This window comes from Camelus dromedarius, chromosome X (assembly GCF_036321535.1).
Source record: "Camelus dromedarius isolate mCamDro1 chromosome X, mCamDro1.pat, whole genome shotgun sequence".
NCBI classification, from domain to species: Eukaryota; Metazoa; Chordata; class Mammalia; order Artiodactyla; family Camelidae; genus Camelus; species Camelus dromedarius.
In genome coordinates, this window is record NC_087472.1 from 97,878,029 (window position 1) to 97,889,699 (window position 11,671).

Below are 11,671 nucleotides of genomic sequence, written 5' to 3' on the forward strand. Positions count from 1 at the left end.
ACTCATGCCTTACCACTGCATCACTCAAGTTCTATCTACCTCAATTCCTTTTACTCAATACATCAAGTCTAGCTTTCAAAAGAAATTACAAGGCATAGTAAAAGGAAAAAAAAACAATTTGAAGAGACAGATCAAGCGCCAGATCCAGCGCCAGATCCAGGCTCAGATATGGGAGGGATGTTGGAAATGTCACACCAGGAGCTAAAAATTACTATGATTAATATGCTAAGGGCTCTAATGAAAAAAGTAGGCAACATGCAAGAACAGACAGGTAATATAAGCACAGAGATGGAAATTCTAAGAAGGAATCAAAAAGTGCTAGAAATTAAAAACACTGTAAGAGAAATGAAAAATGCCTTTAATGGGTTCATCAGCAGGGTGGACACAGTTGAGGAAAGAATCAGTGGGCTTGAAGACATGCCAAAAGAAACTTCAAAACTGAAATGCAGAGAGAAAAAAAAAAAGGACTCAAAAAGCAGAGAATATCCAAGAACTGAAGGACAAATTACATTACACTTTGGATCTAACAGCATTCTCACCATCATCTCTATTTGTCAAGAAGCTAAGCACAAATGATTAACCCAACACTTATATACATGTTCACCCATGTAGGCGGAGGCCTATATTATGAATGACACGTAAACACAGAAATCGTAAATGTCGACAAAATCACTACTTTGAGTAATAAAGAAATAGCACTTCTAGGGTATATACTTCTCTGAGCAAAAACATCTTTCTGAGGATTGTCTTGTAATTTATCATCACAAATTTCCTTTCGGCTGCCCCTATACCGGCGCTACCTTCACAGAATGAACTGGAGGTGGACTCTCAACGGACAATGTGTTTGAGAGAACTAGGGGAGTCTTTGACAGCAGCACTATCCAACAGAAATACACCATGAGTTGGCGGGCGTGTACTTTTAAATTTTCTAGTACTTTCATGAAAAAGTGTATAAAGAAACAGATAAACATGATATTGTATTTTATTTAACCCAACACATCCAAAATATTATCATTACAACATATCAATATTTTTAAATTATTGAGATATTTTACATTCCTTCTTGCATACTAAGCTTCAAAATCCCATGTATCCTGTGCTCAAAAGCTACACATGGTTAGGGCTACATATTGGACAGTATAGTTCTAGGGCCTTAAATCTAAATGTGTGATTCCCAGACTAGAAGCACCAGAATAAACTGGGAACTTTTTAAATTGAAGTACAGTTGCTGTACAATATTATGTGAGTTTCAGGTGTACAATATAGTGATTCACAGTTTTTAAAGGTTATACTTCACTCATAGGTATTACAAAACATTGGCTATATTCCCTGTGTTATATAATATACCCCTGTAGCTTATTTGTTTTATACACAGTAGTTTGTACCTCTTAATCCCCTACCTCTATTGTGTCCTTCACCCACTGGTAACCACTAATTTGTTCTCTAAATCTGTCAGTCTGTTTCTTTTTGTTATATTGACTAGATTGTATTTATTAGATTCCACATATAAGTGATATCATACAGTATTTGGCTTTCTCGGTTTGACTTATTTCACTCAGTGTAATATCCTCCAAGTCTATCCATGTTGCTGCAAACGGCAAAATTGTGTTTTTATGGCTGAGTAGTATCCACTGTGTATGTACACACATCTTGATCCATTCATCTGTCGATGGACAGTCAGGTTGCTTCCATATCTTGGCAGCTGTAAATGATGCTGCCATGAACATTGGAGTGCGTCTTTTTGTATTAGTGTTTTTGATGTTTTGTATTTATACTCAGGCATGGAATTGCTGCGTCATATTGTAGTTATATTTTAAGTTTTTTGAGAAACCTCCGTACTGTCTTCCACAGTGGCTGCACCAACATACAGGCATTCCCTTTTCTCCACATACTCGCCTACATTTTTTATTTGTGGTCTTTTTGATAATAGCCATTCTGACAAGTGGGAGGTGAGATCTCATTGTGGTTTTGATTTGCAGTTCCCTGATGATTAGTGATGTTGAGCTTCTTTTCAAGTGCCTGTTGGCCATCTGTGTTTCCTCTTTGGAAAAATGATGATTCAGCTCTTCTGCCCATTTTTTAAATTTTTTTTTAATGTTGAGTTGTATGAACTGTTTATATACGTATATATAACTATACTGAATTCATTGATGAGCTCAAGTAGTTTTCAGGTTGCTTCTTTAGGCTTTTGTATGTATAGTATCATGTCATCTGCAATCAGTTTTACTTCTTTTCCAATATGGATTCCTTTTTTTATTTCTTTTCTTCTCTGATTGCTGTGGCTGGGACTTCCAGTACTATGTTGAATGAAAGCGGCGACAGTGGGCATCCTTGCCTTGTTCCTGATCTTAGAGCAAATGCTTTCAGCTTTTCACCACTGAGTATGATGCTAGCTGTGGGCTTGTCATATATGGCCTTTATTATGTTGAGGTGTGTTCTGTCTATGCCCACTTTCTGGAGAGTTTTTATCATAAGTAGATGTTGAATTTCATCCAAAGCTTTTTCTGCATCTATTGAGATGAGCATATGGTTTTTATACCTGGGAACTTGTTAAATTCAGAATCTTTAGTCTCACCCAGAACTACTGAGGCAGAATCTGCATTTTAACAGGATTCCCCCATCAGGTGATTAGTGCCCATTAAAATTTGAGAAGCACTGGTTTAGTATGATGGGCCTTCAGGAGAAATGAGAAAAGTACATAAAGGAGATAGGACAGTGCAAAGTTTAATGTGCTCTAACCAGCTCCCAGGTGATGCTGATGCTACTGGTCCTCTGACCACACTTCTAATAGCAAAGAGAGTTTAGTCCAGAAATACACACTGAATACTTTCTATTTTCCCAGCCCTATGTCCGATAAAAATGTATTAGATTAAATCTAGCCCCAGAACAACCTATGTCTACTTGGAAAGACAAGACCATTGCAGATGAAAACACCAGAAAGCAATAAAGGGCAGTATTACTAAAACAGCAAAATATTGAATCAGACAGGGAGTGCTGTGAGCTATCAGGGAAATGAACAATTTGAGTATGGGTCAATGTCAGCAGAAAATGAAGCTTCCCTGGTTACCAGAGAGGAGTTTAAGCTGGACTGTTAAAGAGGCATAGCCGCCTTTAAAGAAAAGGTCAAAGTGGGGATTGGAGAGTGGGCTCTGCTTACTCTGTGCAATAATTCTTGGTTACTCGTTGTTTTCTCCAAGTGATCTCAAATGTTCTGATTGTATACAGCTAGCAGTAAAAATATTGTTCACACATATCCTCAGATGATGTAAATTTATTTCTAAGCTATATACACATACTATGCCAATCCATAAAGTAAATATTAATAAAGATTAATTTCTTATCTTTTAGAATAAAGATATGCACACATATTCCAATATTGTCTTCCTGCTCTCTAATAGATTTTGGAAGCCACTGCTCTAAGCCAAGAAAACATGTCAGCACTCAGCAGAGTGTGATGCAATAAACAGAGGTACCAACTAGTAAAAAAAAAAAAAAAAAAAACTGCCAGGAGACTGGGGAGTTGTCACAACTTGATGTTGCAGTGGTAGATCTCCCCCAAGGAAAGAGTTTAGCCCATCACAAAAGGGTGAGCTGTGCTGAAGGTGGGCAAGCCTCAGCGGTTTTGACCAGCGCTCTTCCAACTGGCAAACTCTTTAATTACCCTTCCGGTCTCAGTTTAAGTCTTCCTCAAAGGGGCCTTCCCAGATCTTGCAGTTTAACTTGTGGCCTCTTGTGGATCTCACTCACCGCATTATGTCCTCTCCCTATATAATATTCATTACAATTTGTAACTCCTAGTTTCCTCGGGGGACCGTGCCTTTCACAGCTGTCTTCCTCACTGTCCTGTTAAGCTCCCTAAGAGCAGTGATTTGTTCACCGCTGTGTATCCAGCAATGAGCCCTAGGTCTGAGACATAGGAGGTACTCGATACATGTTTGTAGAATGAATGGCAAAGAAAATTAAATATGGCCATTATAGTCCTTTTAGTTTATAAAATGCTAAAATTTTCGAAGTAACTCTGCTTTAAGCGAAAGAGTCAGAGAGCTGACTGGGCCTTATTCACTGGAGCTCAGATGGTGACTGACTGACCACCCCGCTGTATGGACTGGACAGAGAATGGGACACAAAATGTGAAAGTTGTTCAATTTTTTTTCCCTCCATTTTTGCCATCCTTAATCCTGACTCTCGTTTCATAAATGCCTTTCTGGTATGCCATGAAGACATCTATTGTTTGGGCCAGTCACCCACATTGGGCTTAATGGGGAAATGTTAGCAACTATCAAAATCACAACTCTGCAGAATTTGAGGGAATCCAGTCAAGCAACACGTGGTCAGAAGTGGATCTGTTCTCCACTTTCTCTGGGTTCTTATTCTGTTACTTATCCAATTGATGCAGTTGGTCATTGGTTGTTGGGTCCAGTTCAAGCAGCCCATGTGAGCTGAGATCTCGATTTTATTTACTGTGTCTGTACAACAACAAAACATGTCCCAGCTTTGAATTCAGATTACGTCTGACATGCAAAAGACACCAACCACCAAAATCCCCAGTTAGCATTAGACTTCACATTTGATTAGATCCATTTCCATCCACATCTTTCAACATTGCATAGACTTGCCTTTGGTGGCACTACTAAACCACTTTTATACAATATTAGGTTGATTTATTTGTCCGATTTTAGGAAGCATTATCTAATTTTAGCTAACTGAGCACAAGTTTGCATCTTGCTGTTGTATCAGTGTGTTTTAACAAATGCACTTAGTAGAGCCTCATTTTGATGGGTAAGTTTCATAACTATGCAATAATCGATCCTTGTACAGCTGCTTTAATCAATTTTAGTATTTTCTTGAATAGATTCTATGCCTGTATCATTTTGTCACTTCTCAATTGAGGGAGTGCGCAGAAGTTGCCAGAAGCAGCAAAAATTCACATTTATAGAATACCTTTTCACTGCATTGAGATTTTTCATGTTTCATAATCTTTCTGGAAGATGTTTCTGAGGGATTTCTCAGAAGACAGATGCATTGGTTTCTGTGACTGATGACAGTCTGACTTCACAAGTGGCCTTTTTGAGAGGTTACTAAGACTTGACACGTTAACATCCCATAAATCTCCCGTGTTCCAATTCCACAACGTACATTTCCTCTCCACCAGCCAGGGCAGAGAGGAATGCTTGTGCTCCTTTGACAGTTATGCCTAAGAAAGGAAAAAGGGAAGCCACTTCTGCAGGGACATTAACCTGCTCGATGTCTCTGCTATTTTATGTACATACCCCACTTCTCTCTTGCCGCCTCCGAGAAAATATGTGTGACCTTTGATAGAGCAGAAGAACCTTGTAAACCTCTCTGATGTTTAATAATTTCATTATTCTTACTGGAATGATGTACCAGCCGGTACAGACAGCTTGTGGAACTCGGCTCATGGGTAAATGTTCAGTCTCATGCTGTTTTAACAACATTGGCTCCATCATCAGTGCAAATAGAACCAGTGGAAAGAATATGAGGAGTGAGATATTTATTTGGAGTTGCGGCTGTGATTCTGTTTTCCCAGGCGCCGTGATGAAGGTGCACTTTCTGGGAGATGAGGCACTGGCCATGCCACCGAGTCCCCCATGAGGGCTTGCTCAATATTTGCTGGTAATGATGATGATGTAATTCCATGAGGCAGCTGTCAGTTAACAAACCTCATGAGTCTCAATCAGCCCTGATTTAATTTGCCCTTCAGTAAAGGTTAAAACATGGGGAAACTCAAAATATACACTGTGTAGAAAAAATGTACTACAGCTTTTAAAAAATTACTTTAAAAGCATTTTGGGGATTTTGAGGGGGTTAATTAGATTGATTGATTATTTTTTAACGGAGGTACTGTTGAACCCAGGACCTCGTGCATGCTAAGCACGCGCTCTGCTGCTGAGCTGTACCCACCCCTGTATTGCAGCTTTTGAATGAGTGCTTTTTAAAGGAAAATGTACCCTTTTAAAGGAAGATGCTCAATTTTTCAATTATTTCTCTCCAACTATAAGTGTCTTCTCTCTCGCTGGACCAAAAAAAAAAAAAAACAATCTATACACACACACACAGAAGCATGTATCTCAGTATAATTATACACAAATAAGATTAATTCCAGAATGTAATGCAACTGTCTTCATCATCACAAAATAAACAGTGAGCAGAATATCTCTTGCTGTTGGACTCACCAGCTTGCAAATATTTTCAGGGTAGGCTGGTGCTTCCAACATGAATGATTTACCATTCCTTTCTCCTTTCCTATCATATTGATCATTTACTTACCAGGGAAGATTTTGTACCATGAGCAACAGCTTTTAAGGCTAGATTTACAAGTGTCTACACTAGTGGTTCTCCACTGGGTTGCACATGAGAATCAACCGGGGAGATTTTAAAATTCACCCTGCCAGGGTTGTACGCTAGGCCAATTAAATCAGAAATTGGGGAATCAGAACTTGGGAGCTAGGGGACATGGACACAATACTTTTAGAGCTTCTGAAGTGACTCCACTGTGTAGCCAAGGGTGAAAACCAACAGCCCACAGCAACAAATGGTTTGATCAGTGAATGAGCCAGTTTTGAGTTAAAAATTCTAAGTTCCATGAAGCCATTAGACAACTGACAACTATAGCATCTGGAAAGATTTCACAAAGCAAAACCTTGTGAGGATGGAAAGGAACAGGACATGTCAATGCGACAGTGTACCAATGACTGCACTCTGAGTAACTTTCCAAGGCAATCTAAGAGAGACTCCCTGCGCTGTCGTCCTCTCCCCCCCTTACTAGCCAAAAGACCTGGGGCACGTGACATTTCATCTTAGAGCCCTAGCTTCCTCTTCTACGAAATGCTGTTGCTATTACCAGAATCTACTTCGTATCATGAAGATGAAGTGGACTATGGCAGGATCGGCAAACATTTTCGGAAACGGGCCTATCATTTTGGCTTTACAGGCCGTACCGTCTCTGTGTAACTACTCAGCTCTGCCACTGAGGCGAAATAAGCAGCCGTCAGCATTGGGGAAATGAACACGAGATCATTCGAGCTGTGTTCTCATTTAACCTGATTTACAACAACAGGTAGTGGCCCAAATTCAGCCCCCAGGCTGCAGCTTGCCAACGCCTGCACTAACACATGCTACACGGTCGCTACAGGATGTTGCATTTTTGTTACGAAGTGTGGAAAGGAAGCCATCTCCCTAAGATATACACCTTTAGCCCTCTCTCTCAGCTCCTTTTAACCCGACCAGACTTCAGCTGGTAGAACAAAACTCCAAAGGCTGCAGTTCCTAGGAAAGGAGAAGGTGGCGGTGTCCTGTGTCTGTTTTCTCCCTTTACAGTGGCCACGGTCCCAGAGCTGGGGGCGAAGAGAACTAAGGCCGGAGCGCAGGGCCCGAGTGCACTGCCCCGGCGGCGCATTGCTTTACAGGAGCTCTCGGAGCAAACAGCACAGACACTAAAGCCATTAGGGAAACTGTGAATTAAACCCCGAGTTGTAAGGAGCCACTGAAATCCCAGAGATGAAATAAATCATTACTGTCAACTGCTCAGCATGAGTAATAAAAAATATCAATCCACTTAGCTAGAAATGAATTTGAAAATTGTGCTTTAAACAATAGTGATATGTGAGCAAAATCAACAACGAAGCAGTTCTGCTATTTCATCCTTCAGGGAAGGACCGAGGAGCGTGATCCCGGTGGCGAGTTAGCTTCTCTGGTATCAAGGGAGCAGGAGTCAGTGAGAAACGGCTGTGTGAGTCAGCAGTTAGAAACAAAACTCAATGCAGTGCTTCACTCCTTCCTCATGATATTAAACACATCCTTTTTTCCCCGCAGGTCATATTTCAAAGGCCAGATCCTTCCCAAGGCCTAAACTGTTCCTTGGATAATTTCAATCAGCCGTTCATTCACTAATCATTTAGTAACCACTTCAACATGCCAAGCAATGTGCTCGGGGCTGGAAAAGCCAAGGCCAGGAAGCCTGTGTCCTTGCCCTCAAGACCTCTCTAGGGCCACTCTTTAAATTTGCTCATTCAGATGCCCACATTCTTAACTTTTCTCCCAGGAAGAATCCTAAGGACCAAATCTTACCTATTTTCTCAAATGGCTTCGAAGACCCACATCATCATGTGGTGTCCTGTCATTCTTTGCTGATGTACTTTCATCTTTGAGTTTTGCTTGCTTCATGTTGCTGTCAAAGACTGGCTCAGAGTGCGGGGGTGTCTTTCTCATTAAATCTTTTCTCACAAAACTCCAGAGTGTTTTCATCATTTAAGAAAAAGCCAAAAGCTATCTGACTTGTTTAAATGTGTGCGAGGACTTGTGGGGAAGGGAGGGGGAAAATGACAAGAACAAGTGGTAGGAATTTATCATAGTTACTATCTGTAAACTCCTAAGTAAGGTCCGCAGAGCCAAATGCATGGACAGCATCGAAGGTCTCATTCGGGAGTGTGTCTGCAGTAGGTACAAAACACAGTAATGCCCCCCTCCAAAGATGCCCGCGTCCTAATTCCCAGAAACTGTGAATTTGTTGTACTATCGTGTAATGATGACATGGCAAAATGGACTTTGCGGGTGTGATTAAGCTAAGGATCTTGAGATGAGGAGATCATGCTGGATGAGCTGGGTGGGCCAATGGAATCGCAAGGGTCCTTATAAAGGAAAGGGGGCAGGAGTGTCAGAGTCAGAAAGAAAGAAGGCGATTGAAGATGCTACACTGCAGGCTTTGAAAACAAAGTAAGGAGCCATGAGGCCGGGCATGCAAACAGCCTCTGGAAGCAGAAGAAGGCAACAAACACATTCTCCTTGAGAGCCTCCGTGGAGGGACACAGCCCTATGGAGGGACACAGCCCTACGGACCCACTTCTGACCTCCAGAAGTGTAAAAGAATGCATTTGTGTTGCTGTTAAGCCACTAAGATTGTGCTCATGTGTTACAGCAGTAGCAGGGAACTCATACAGCACACCTGTACAGGTATATTGCTAACAAATGCAGAAAGGGAGAGGGGTGCCCTTTAATTCAAGTGTGCTGATTTGCCACCTTAGATAATTTGTTTATAGTCACGATATAAGCAAAGCAGTTTATGTTCTCACCCTCGGCTTGTCTTTCCTAAATAAGGCTATCACAACCATTTGTTGGGAATTTGAGAATATTTTATCGGCACAGCATGTTTCTTGCATTAGATTATTTGTTGTACTAATGATTGAAAAACCCAGAAAAATACAAAATTGCATATGGGGGCTGGAGAAAATGTTCTCTACGAGACAGGAACAGTTATATGTTTGTGGGTACGTGTGAGCATGAAGGAAACCATTTTTGGCCCATCAAGGCTTATAGAAACACAGTGATCAATAATGTATAAAGAATTTTATCTTAAAAATCAAATGGCCCTGATTTTAAAAGAACAGAATATATTGCATTTGCACAGTCCTAATTTTAATATACAGTCCCTTTTCAATCACCATTTAAAAACCCCTCATTATGATCAAATTAGTGTTCCAAAATAGGTATTTTAGAGTAACATTTATAATTGCTCAAGTAATCAGACTCACAGTGGGTTGTGAGCCGCAGAACAGGACTCCAGCTTTGACCACTCTGAGCTCTCAGGATTTTGTTGCTATTACTGATCCCTAGGCCTGCATATGCCACTTCTGATGCCAAGGCACTGCGCCAAGTGCTTTATAAATATTCACTTATTTAGTCCTCACAGCAACCTTTTGAGGTGAACACTTATTATCCCGATTTTACAAACTAGGAAACTGAGGCACAGAGTGACCAAGTAACTTGCCCAAGTTCCTAAAGAACTTTAGCCCCTGGCAGATATCACGAAGGGAAATTGGGGACTGTTGGCCAAATCCCAGGATACCCCAGGAACTCTCCAGCAAGGAGGCAAGGAACTGGCCAAGGTATCGGGAGAGCAGAGATCATGTGTCCTGCCATATGGATGGAGATGTAACACCCACAGCCAGAGGAAGGTGGTATAAGGCCCTCAATAAAGGAAAAGTACCAAACTGAAAGGGCACGGCCAGTGTTGGTGGTTGAAAAGAAGAATGATCATTTAGGAGTTAGCTTCTGCACCTCTGGGTGAAGAAGCTTCCACCTCTGGGAAAATCTCCTTCCTCTTGGGGTTAAGCTGGCTCAAGTTCTCTCTGAGCGGAACACAAGCACAGACCATGGTGGGAGCAGAAGACCTCCATGCAGGCCAGATCACGGTGGGAAGCTGCAGCCACCACCAAAGAGGAGGGGGAAAGGTGCTGCTAGAGGAGATCATAAGAGTTCTCATCAAGAGGGAAAAAATAATTCATAACTATGTGAGGTGATAGATACTAACTAAACTTAACTGCAGTAATCATTTTGCAAGATATACATGTATTAAATCATTACGCTGTACACTTAAAACTTAGACAATGTTATATGTCAGTTATCTGTCATTAAAACTGGTCCAGTATGATGCCCATGATAACATCATAAACATAACTTCATCACATAGATCCAGGAGAAAAACAAACCTATTAGAGTAAATAGCAGAATCAGCTGTCTTCCAACTGTTAGTTTATCCCGGAGTGGCAAAAACATTGAAGTACTTCATTAAATATTTTAAAAACTGAAGCTTATTTGTTTCCATGCAATACAGTAAGTTAAGCTGCCATCACAAAATGCTTTTTTCACTAGCATCTCAATTACAAGTAATTAGGTGTTTTTAAATGGCTTGTGATGCTAAAATCAGTTGGTCTTTAAGTATTTTAACGTCCCATGCTAACTTCCACCATGACAAAAAAAAGTGTTGTTCTTTTCCTACTGAACAAAAATTTTGTTCCCCATACCCCCGAAAAAGGCAAACTGGTACCCAGAAAGTTTGATTTATCAGAACTCTGAATTACAGTTCCAGAAACTATAAAGAAACAAACATGTTAAAAGTTAAATCAAGGAAACATTTGGTTTATTTAAGAATAAGCACCCAAACATATGTGTCTAAATTTCCTGAGTTCTCAAATCTTGGCCCAAAACATCTTGGGAAAGCAGATATACCAAAGAGGTTTCTTGGCATACATCTTTCTGAGTTGTAAATACTAGTAGAGTAACGTTTCTCTAAGTAATTTTGGCACATTTAGTGTTGAGAACATTTAGAACAGAATCTGATTCTGTTCTAATCAAAATTAGTATTGAACTCTAATTTTAATCAAATTATGTCAACTACTAATTTCTGTCAGCTTATTTATTTGCATTTATTTTGCCACACAGTAAAAGAGAGGGACTCAGAGAAGCGGGTGGGGTGTCTGTCTGGTCAGCCCCAGGAAACTAGAAAGCCAGGTAGCATGTAGGTTCCCGGAAGATGTGCCTACAATAGAAGCCAGTGGCTCCACTAGATGGCGCCATAAAAGACCACAGATAGGTTTATGTACACCATTCTCCATAGTTCCGCTTACTAGAGCAGAGCTGATAAAATGGTCCGTCTTTCTTTTGTGACTTCTTCCCCTACTGCCTGTGTTCATAAACCTATAAACTCACAGAACTCAATATCCGAAGTCACTTTAACTCTTGAGTCTTTGGGCAACACAAAGCAATAAACAAGGCATGAATTTTGCAGATGCAGTGAAACCCAGCCCAACCCATACAGAGGACAGAAAATATTTACTTTAAAGAGATTATTGTGCAAGTAGGAAAAGGTATCTGC